The sequence below is a fragment of the Euprymna scolopes genome, chromosome 14, assembly GCF_053919585.1.
Source record: "Euprymna scolopes isolate OS-2025 chromosome 14, ASM5391958v1, whole genome shotgun sequence".
Taxonomy (NCBI): Eukaryota; Metazoa; Mollusca; class Cephalopoda; order Sepiida; family Sepiolidae; genus Euprymna; species Euprymna scolopes.
The window spans coordinates 45,907,189-45,918,441 of NC_136495.1; positions in this window are offsets into that span (position 1 = coordinate 45,907,189).

Genomic DNA, 11,253 nt, shown 5'->3' on the forward strand with positions numbered 1-11,253 from the left:
TATATATATATATAGTGTATATCAGGGGTGTACTCACTCTTGTGATACACTATATATATATATATATATATATATATATATATATATATATATATATATATATATATATAGTGTATCACAAGAGTGAGTACACCCCTATATATATATATATATATATATATATAGTGTATCACAAGAGTGAGTACACCCCTGATATATCTTTAAATATTTAAGTTTATCTCTTTATGGGACAACACTGAAAAAATAATTTTTCGACACAATGAAAGGTTCACGCTCTGATCACCATCTGGCATCAATTGAAATAAATGGCTCTCGTCTGGGGGGGGGGAGGCTCCACCTTTTTGAAAGGCTTGACTTTTACTTCTGATCTGAAATGGAACATGTACATCAAATATATTGCCAACGTCACTGGAAAAATGGTGGGATCCTTCTATGGATGCAGTAGACAGGATGGAGTATTGCCACATCTGGGCAGGAGCTCCAAGAAAGGCTTATCCTGCCTTGAGAGAGTTCAAAATAGACTTAGTAGCTTAGTTGGGGGTGCCCTTTTCTTTTTACTGCAACTTCTTTCTCACAGAAGAGACGTTACGAGCCCGTCTCTGCTTTATCGTTATTTTCATGCCAAGTGCACGTCTGAGCTCCAATCTATGATCCCCCTCGCCAAATATTCACGAGAAACACTCGTCTGGCTAAAAACACTATGAATAATTTCCCCCACTCTTTATCTGTGCCTAGACCTAAACGTGGATTTCATGAACAGATCTTCTTTCTTAGAATTGCATACTTTTGGAACTCTGTTTCGTTTGTCTGCTTTCCATCTGACTACAATATGGTCGTCTTCAAGTTCAACATAAACAAGATCTTGATTAGCTGTTCCCCTTAAGCAATCCAATTTACCAAATTCACACTTCTAACGATTACTATGATATTAGCCCTTTGATTAATGTACACTCTTTAACCCTTATCCTCGAGTGGCCTCTGGGATTTGATAAGTGGTGATTCCTTTGTAAGTAAAAAAAAGAAAGAAAATGGAAAGTCGGTAGCTACATTGCCAGAAAACTTCTAATAAATATTAGTATTTTTATAACGCAAAAAGGTCAAAAATACGTAGGTAGGTCAAAATGTTTTGTTTGTTTTTTTTGTTTTTTTTGTGTTTTTTTTAATAATTTCGCAAATGTAGTTTCTATAAAATAAGATTGTGCTTAATCACGTTGATTTAACCCAACGGAACTTTTTTACAAGAAATAGTATTTAAAAAAGTTATATATATTCATTTTATTATTACATTTTCACCCCAGCAAGGCACATTGCCACTTTGATGTAAATGGCTACTATCAGGGACCTACAGAGGTACTATATAGGGAGTTGGACAGCAAGATGTCTGTTCACGTTACACTTGAACTTCTGCATGTCAGTACAGTTGGGAAAGCAGGAACCTGGAAGGGAATTCCAAAGTCTAGCAGTTCTGGGGAAGAAACTACTTGAGTAGAAGCTCTCTTACATCTAGGGATCTCTACTGTGTAGGGGTGGGATTTAGCTGCTTGTCGGGTTTGTCGGGGGTATTTACGTCGAGGGGGTACAAGTGCTTGCAGTTCGTCGGAGCATTCACCATTAAAATACTTGTAGAACAGGTAGAGGGATGCAACATTTCGTCGATGGGACAGAGGCTGAAGCTTTGATGATCGTTCAGGACCTATCAGGTTGGCGACTCTCTTTTGAAATTTGTCTAGTAGCGAGAGACTAGTAGCAGATGCACCAGCCCAAATATGACAACAATACTCCATACACGGGCGAATGGTGGACTTATAGAGGTACAGTATACTTTCGAGCGTTAGCAGCTTTCTAGCACGGTAGAGAGAGCATAACTTCCTTATTCCATGGAGTTTCAAAGAATGGCACTTATCCTCAGTGGAAAGTAGTTAGCAAAATGATATTCACAGGCGGGCTATAATTTTTGCAGGTTGGCACATAAACTGAAAACTACAAATTATGAAAGAAGTATCTGTATGAAAGTATATAATAACGCAAAACTATATAGGTTAAAAAGGAGTCGGTGTTCGTTGAGGAAAAATTGAAAAATGTGGTACAATCCAAAGAAAATGTTGATTAGTCAGATGTATAAATGCATATTAAATAGTCCAATAAAAAACTGTAATAATCCAAGTAGTTGAAAAGTAAATTCCAAAAGTGAAGATGATATCCTAAAAATCTGCTGTAGAAGATCTTTCCACTGGAAAAGATATTGAGTAGCTATTATTGGCCTCCAGATGAGAGAGAAGATCTCGTATGCTCTCATCGGCTGAGGAAAATTAAATGAATCATGCTTCTTAATTTAATGCTCCATTTCGAATGTTGAGCTTTTTTATCTGGTTAGTATTTTTCTATTAATATTAATATTAATATTTGCTTTAAGTTTACAGAATTATTCAATTTGTGAACATGGAAAATGTTTTTGAATTTTTAATCTGTGTGTGTATCTCTGTGTGGGGGGGGGTGAAAAAACTGTATTAGGAATATATACCCCAATACACTTAAATATTTCACCACGTATACTAAAAATACCCTTGTAAATTTATTCTGCTGCTTTTTTTCTCATACCTGAATCGATCGAGCTTATCCTTAAAATGTTTACGATGGTGGTGCTATGTTGCCCTGAATTGGTGATGCTGAGCCATTGTTTTTAGATAAGAGAAATGATTTGGTATCGAATCAAAAAATGCCATTGATAAAATAAGTTGAACTCAAGAGAGAGAAAATAAATCTTTCAGAATGGAAATATTGATTCTAAATTTAGAGTTCAATGTTTAAATTGATGTTTGATTTTTTTCTTTTTCTTTTCCTGGTTGAACTATCCCAAAAGGTGATTTGAAAATAGATTTAAAATCACTTTAAGATCGAAAAGCGAAAAAGTGAAAACAAAGTGAAAAGTGGATCCTTCTAATAATGGAAGATATTTTCGTCTCGTTTGGGTCAGACGAAATCATCGCGCGAACAGATCTTGAGTCTTTATTCTTCTTTTTCTTATTATTCATTTTCTTCTCTTTTTTTTTCTCGTCCTCCTTCTTCTACTTCTTTTGATGTCCTTTATCTTTTCATTCTCCCCCTATACTCCTCTTATGCTTCTGGTCCCTTTTCTTATTATTATTCTTTTCTTCTTCTTCTTCTTCTTCTTCTTATTATTATTATTATTATTATTATTATTATCATTAGTAGTAGTAGTAGTAGTAGTAGTAGTAGTAGTAGTAGTAGAAGGAGGTGGAGGAGGAGGAGGAGCATTTTCTTCTCCTTCTCCTCCTCTTTATTATTCCTCTTTTTTTCTCCTCATTATCTCCTACTCCTCTCTCTATTCCCCTTATTTTTCTCATCCTCTTGTTTTTTTCTTCTTCTTCTAAATCTTCTATTTCTTTCCTCCTCTATTCTTCTTTTTCTTTTCCTTACACTTCTCCTCCTCCTCTTCTTCAGTTCCTTATACTTTTCCATACTTTTATTCTTTCTCTCTGTATATTCCTCATTATCATCTTCTTCTCTTTCACCCCGTTCTTCTTCGCCACCTCTTTCCTTCCCTCACCTTCTCATCCTCTTTAACTGATTATGTTTCTTCTTTTAAGTCAACTCATTTCCTTTCCTTACATTTTTAATTTTCTTCTCCTTCACATCATTTTCTTCTTCTGCTCAGCTTCCTTTGTTCCTTACCTTCATCCTCTACATCCTCTTCATCATATCCTACTCCTCCTCCCCTTTTTTGATATTCATCTGTCCCTGCCCTCCTCTTTTCTTAATCTTCTTCTTTTCTAACTTATTCTACTACTACTACTCCTACTACTCCTTCTCCCTACTACTACTACTACTTCTTTTTATTCGTCTTCTTCTTTACTACTATTACTGCTAATAATAATAATACTTCTTCTTCTTTTTCTTTACAACGATGCAGTACATCGAAAATACGTTATTCCGTTTCATATATATAGTTTTCTCGTATGTATGATACATGAAAATCTCAATAAAATAAAAATAAATAAAATATCAAAAACTAGCAAGTGGGATCGGCATTAACGTTATATTTTTACTGATATTCATGCTTATCTCTACAATTAGCCTGATTGTCTCTCTCTCTTTTAGTTTGTTAACATTACATTTAAAACAAAATCCCCCTCCTTCTTATTATTCCTATACTCCTTCTCGCTCGCTGTTTATTTTTGTCTTTCTTCTTTTCCGTCAGCCCCTTTTATATCCTCCTTACTTATCCTCTTTTCGTTTTTTTTTTCTTCTGCTCATCTTTCTTTTCTCCTTACCTCATCCGTCTCATCTTTTCCTCTTATTTATATATTTTTTTCTTATCTATGTGTGTGTGCTTAATTTATAGAAACTCGGTGGAGTAGTAGTTTTAATACAGCTTTATTTTTATATGTAAACAAGAAGCAGGCGACAACTGATTTCGTTCAAAGTTATTTAGATTACAAGATTTTTAGCTGAGAAATTTATTAAGTAAAATTTGCTGAAAGAAAGACCTGTAAATCCAACAACAGAACACAGCTCTAAAAATTATCAGATTTTTTATTAAGTGAAAAATTATATTGAAATATAATCAACTATTTATCGAAATCAGCATAAAATAAAAACACTTTAATCCTCATTTAATTACCAAGTTACAAAATTCCCACTGTTTACTATGCTAAAATCACAATGACTAATGTATACCTATTAACCCTTATCCTCGAGTGGCCTTGATAAGTGGTGACACCCATCTAAAAAAAAAAAAAGAAAATAATGATTTCAGAACTTTTTAATCCAATAATTTTATGAGTAAAAATTAAAACAACATTAAAAACAATTATATTTAATTAATGCTTCAAAAAAAACATTTGTAAAAAATAGAAAGAAAAGAAAAAAGTAAATTCGATACAAAAAAAAATTGCTGCACGGCGTCGGGTACGTAAAGTTAGTTTTAAATGAATTTTTAACTTTTACCTTGAGAAAGCTTTTAACTTTTAACTTGAGAAAGCTCACTCCGGACACCCATGCACAGCCGTCATTCATCGCTGGCCAAAGTGCATCGAGAATGGTGGTAACTATGTAGAAAAATAAAATCTGGAGCACAAAAGGTCGCCGTTTTAATGGTACCAATTCCTTCTTTGTAGCTTTTAAACTTTTTAGTTAAAAAAAATAGGAGACTTTACTATTGGAACGGCCACCGTATTTTAATATAAAGTAAAACTAGCATCTAAAAGTGTGTACGTTTCAAATATTTTGATACTTCAAAAAATTTAATTTTAATGATAAAAACAACTGTGGAATTTTCACGGATCCCATTTATTATTATTATTATTATTATTATTATTATTATTATTATTATTATTATTATTATTATTTCTGTTGTCACATTTTGTTATTGTTATTTCTGATTTTATACTAATAGGCGGATCATAACAAAAGCTTATAGGCTATCAACGTCTTCTTTTCTAAGTTTTCCAACACTTTTCGCGTGATTCTGGATGTTCTTCACAAGGCAGTTTTCTAAAGTACTCCAACGTTACAATGGATCCAAAATTTCCCCATACACTTGTAAAACCTTTTTGTCACACTCCCCAGGGCTCCCAGTAAAACAGATACAACTTTTTACCTTCTTCAACTTCCACAATCGTTTTATCTTACTTTTCAAGTCTTGGAACTTTTCGACCTTCTCCTTTTGTTTTTCCTCCACATTCACATTAGCTGGCACTGCTATATCAATGATTATTGTCTTGTGTTCCTTTTTTCAACGAGATTAAACCTGATCTCCTTGCTTCTATCACATTATCGCATTGGATATTCATGTGCTATATTGGATATTCATATGCTATATTGGATATTCATATGCTACAATAAGTTCACATTATAACTCTCCCCCACCCCGTCTGGAACATACTCTACTATTAGAGTACTATTTTCACTGCATTCCAACCCTATTTTCTTGCATATATTCCAATTAACCTTTCTCCCAATATTTTCATGCCATATTTTGTACTCCTGATACACCAGAAGTTCTATGAAGCTCTTAATAGACGGTCAAATTACGTAAATGAAATACTAAAGTCAGAAGAGTGCACAAATTTTGAAGTAATATTTGGAGTGTAAAAGAAGAAAAATAATAGAAATGCTCTGTGGCTGGAAGATGTGAAGAATGAAGTACAAAGATAATTAAATCAACCTCAAGATGTAGTGAAAGTCAGCAAGGAGAAAGTGAGTAAACAATGTAAGATAATCCCGAACCAGATGATGTACATGAGGTATTCGTTAAAAACATTTACGAACTTGTATGGAATGATTGCATCTCAAAATGACGGAATGTTGACAGATGTAATTCCTGAATAGAGTACACGTGGAAGAACAGTGTTCTGCCAGAAGCACTGTGATGGATAACTATAGGCCCATCACTTGCCTTCCACTCATGGTGATATTGCTGACAGGCATTTTGTGTTTCTGAGATCTAAAACAGAAAGAGATCATACTGGGGGAAGAAAAGAGATGTAGACGAAGTAGTTGAGGGACCAAGGAGCAATTGCTTATTGATAGGACAATACTTCGGGATTGTAAGAGAAATGTTATACCGCAAAGTATATGATCTAGCTAAGTAACATATTGAAATATTTTGAAGAGCGACGAATGCTCGAGATTTCTTGGAAAGAAGTATGAAACAATGAAAAGTATCATTAACATCAAATGGAGAAGATCTTGGGATAGTTCGTGTGAAGAGAGGGATTTTTCACGGGAACAGCTTCTTGCCATTGTTGTTTTTTTTTAGTAAGGTACGCTTGTCGTTCATATTACGAAAGGTAAATTCATGCTATGAGCAGGGAAAGAAGTAGAGCCGGGTAAACCATTTTTATTATTTATGGATGACTTAAATTTGTATGCAAGAAATGAAGACCAACTAAGTGTGCTTATGGGGACTGTTCCAATGTTCAATAATTTCATAGATATGGAGTTTAACATGAAGAAATGTGATGCCATGAAATTAAAAGTAAAGGAATAAAACTTTGGAATGAGGAAATGAATTGTGATGTTAGAGGAGAAGGTTACGCTTACTTAGAAATTGTGGAATTTGCTAAACTAAAAGAATCTGAAATGAAGGAAATAATATAAAAAGAATACAAGATAAGATTGTTGCTGTTGTTGAAGAAGAAGAAGAAGAAGAAGAAGAAGAAGAAGAAGCAACTACACAACAAATTTATTAAAATTCTAACAATTTATAAAATACTATTAAATTTGTGCCATTTTATGGATTAATTTTTTATGTATTCATTAATCAAACATTTTAACCTTTAAGTTATACTAAACTACCCGTGACCTCATTAGGTCACTCTTTTACTAATTTTATAATATTGTCAATATATATACATATATGTATAAATGTGTAAATGTATATATATGTGTGTGTGTGAGAGAGAGAGAGAAAGAAAGAAAGAGAGGTTAAATGTCTATGTGCATTCTCTCTCATTTATTTTTTAGATTGAACTCCCCATATATTTGACCTTATTAAAAAAAAAACAAGTAGTTCGTAGTTTTTGTTTTACGGCATATCAACCCATTTCAGGTCATTTAATGTCGAATCCAGTGATTTTAAAGAAAAATTTTTTAATAGAATACAAGTTTTTTTTTTAAGTCAGATTCTATTTAACCCATAGTTGGGACCCTCACAGGTACTACCACTCCGGGTCAGAGTGGACCTGGGAGCAGTGGCAATTAAAGGGTGGCTCCACACTCCCCAAAGCCCGCGAGCTGGGCCTCACCATCGGATATGGTTTAAGGTCATATTCAGGACCCTAAAAACCAATCTAGTATAGATAAAAGAGAACTAGCATAGATAAAAGAGGACTAAATATATTATCTTATTAAAAGGCGAGAAAAACTTGCCTTTATTCAAAATTTAGTAGTATCTAGCTTCATTAAAAGATAAAGAATAGCAGATTTTCTTTAAGTGCGAGAAAAAATATGGCTTTATTCTAAACTTCGAAATATCTAGCATGATTAAAAGGTAAAAAAACTAGCAGATCTTTTTAAATGTGAGAACGGTTTTGCCTTATTAAAAGATTATAAATATTATATTCCATCCAAAGGTAAGAAATAGATGTCCTTATTAAAATATAGAGAATAGCTGGCTTTATTAAGAAAAAAAAAACAAATATAAAAATGTGAAAAAATATCTAGATTTATTAGCTGATGAGAAATATCTGGTCTTATAAAATGTAAGAAATTTATATTCCGATGAAAACGTGATAAATATCTGGCCTTATTAAAAAAGGAAAACAGAAGGATTTAACCTTATTAAAAGGTGAGACATATCTAGCCTTATTAAAAACGTAAAAAACACTGACTTTATTAAAGTAAAAAATTATGCAACCTTGTAAAAATAATATTAAATATCTGTCCTTATTAAAAGTCGAGATATTTATTTTTACTTATAAATCACGACTTATCAAGACTAAAACTGCCTCGAGGATAAAATAAGATGGATATGTGTTGAATGATTGAAGTTGAATGATGAAGAATATTATAACAGTATTGACAATAATAAATTGGATTAACAAAATATAATTGCTTATGAATACGCTTTATGGCAAGTATTTTTATATTGGATTTGAATAAGACCCTGCTAAAATTTACAGGGAAGTAGTCCTGTGATAACGTGTTCCACAGAGTGGAAGTTCGTGAAAAAAACTGTTCATTGAAATCACGTTTGATGTTAAGCACATGGGGAAATAAAGGAAATCTTGTTGTAATGGTGGATAAGAGACGATTTTTTGCCGTGAAGTAGGAACATAAGATTGGAGCCCAGTCGAGCACCTTCCATTGAAATAGCGATAGAATAAATAAAAACTAACAACGTTTCTTCTGTGAGAAAGGAGCTATAGAGAACGGCAGAGATCACCCCCCCCACTAAATTACAAATACGTTTTTTGAAAGAAAAGCCGATATGAACGGCACCTCCTCAAATGTTGGAGTGGTACTCCTTCTTAAGGCGCATCTGACTCTTATATTCGTAGAGGGTTGCATCAGTTCAGGTTATTTGTGGATATGTTGTATATTTTAGATCAGAAGTGAAAATTAGGTATCTGGCTTTGTGAAAACTGAGAAATATTTGAACATGGACACGTAAAAATAATATTTGGAATTTGATGCGCGTGTAATACCTGGGCTAATTAAAAGATAGGAAACATCTGGCCTTATTAAAAAGTGAGAACTATTTGGCTTTATGAAAACATGCGCAGTATCAGATCTCTTTATTAAATGCGAAATATCTCGTTTTATTAAAAGTTTTATATGGCATTATTGAAACGTGAGAACTAGCTGTTATTATTAAAACATTAGAAGTATCTAGCTTTGTTAAAAGTTAGACATTGCTGGCTTTAATAAAAAATATAAAAATGAGCAATATTTTACCTGATTATAAGGTGAGAAAATTTTGCTTAATTAAAACGTAAGAAATATATGGCTTCGTTAAAACATGAGAAATAATTGACTTTATTAAAAGGCGAAAATATCTAACTTAGTTAAAAGGTGTAAAAACGTGTCTTTATCAAAATGTGAGAAATGTCCAATCTTATCAAGACGTGAGAAATACCTAACCTCATCAAAAAGTTGGAAATATCCAGCCTTATCCAAACATGAGAAATATCTGGTCTTTTCAACACGTGAGAAATACATTAACTCATTAAAGAGTTGGAAATGCCTTGCCTTATTTAAACATGAGAAATATCTTGCCTTATTAAAACGTGAGGAATACCTTATTAAAAGATTGGAAATATCTGGCCTTATTTATACCTTACAAATATCAGGCTTTATCAAAACAGAAAAAAATATATGATGTCATTAAAACCTTGGAATTATTTTGCCTTATTAAAACTTGAGAAAAAATGGCCTTATTAAAATGTGAGCAAATCTAAGAAATATCTGGCCTTATTAAATACTAGAAGCTATCTGGCCATATTAATAATAATTAATTAATACAGTTACAATCGAAACTGTTCTGTCATAAAACTGAAAATAGCATGCACAATCAGAATATTGTAAAATGTTATAATTAAATATAAGCCTAATAAAAGTTAAATAGTGAAGTATTAAAAAGTTTGGTTTTATCTGCTTATATATATGTATAAACCATTACAATTCTTAGCAGATTCGATTTTTAGACTATACAATCGAGTTCGGTCCAAACTGTCCCTTCATAAAGACTCGCAGTTGTTGAACTAATGTCTCTCTCTCTCTCTCTCTCTCTCTCTCTCTCTCTCTCTCTCTCTCTCTCTCTCTCTCTCTCTCTCTCTCTCCTTCTTCTTCTTCTTACTGGATAAATATTTGTCAGTTGAATATGCTTTTAAATAAATAAACCGAACACTCTCATCTTTAATTTTGTCAATATGCTGTAATCTCCTTACATATTTAAAAATAAATCAATAGCTTATTCAAAATTCTAACAACCAGATGTATTAAAATTTTAAAAAATGATAACAATGCACAGAGTATGCCGTAAAAGTGTCCTTTGGCTGTCGGGCGATCTTACTTTTTCAAATAGGTGTAAAAGGTGATAACATGTGTACGAACATCTGATGGCTTAATGTATTATGTAAATCATCATCATGATATCGTATGAATCCGATTTTATTATTAGCATTGGTTTCTGTTTTAGTCCTTGTTAGAGGTCACAATATTGAAGTGAAAGAGTCTTGGTATTCACGACGAGCGGTTAAACTGTGTGTGCTCTTGGTATTTATTTGTTTCCACACGAAAACAAAATGTGACACAAGGTCGTATTTAACGTGGGTGAGAACCAGCTCCCCTCAAAGGGGGCACTCTTATAGTGAGCAAAAATAAAATTGTCTTAGTATAGAAAGGTTTCCCCGTCCATTGACTAATAAAAATTTGAGTAAAAATGAAATTGTCTCAATATACAAAGGTTTCCCGTTCCATTGACGAAGAACAATTTCATTTTGGTGCAGTGTTAGAGTAGACACCGCAACGAGTGTGCGCTTTTCCCTCGACGGCAGAAATGTCTGACTTAGTGCCAGACGGATCCATATTATTATGAATATAGAGATGTTAACTACCCCAGAACAGTTTATCTAGTCAGATCATAATTCTTTCTAAAACGACATCGGATACTTAAGGGATGGACCACGTGAAGACTGCCAACTAGTGAAAGGTATTTTTGTGGAACGAACTGGATTCGAACTTGGGACATCCATGTTGCCAGTTCATGTCGTTAACCATTGCATCAGG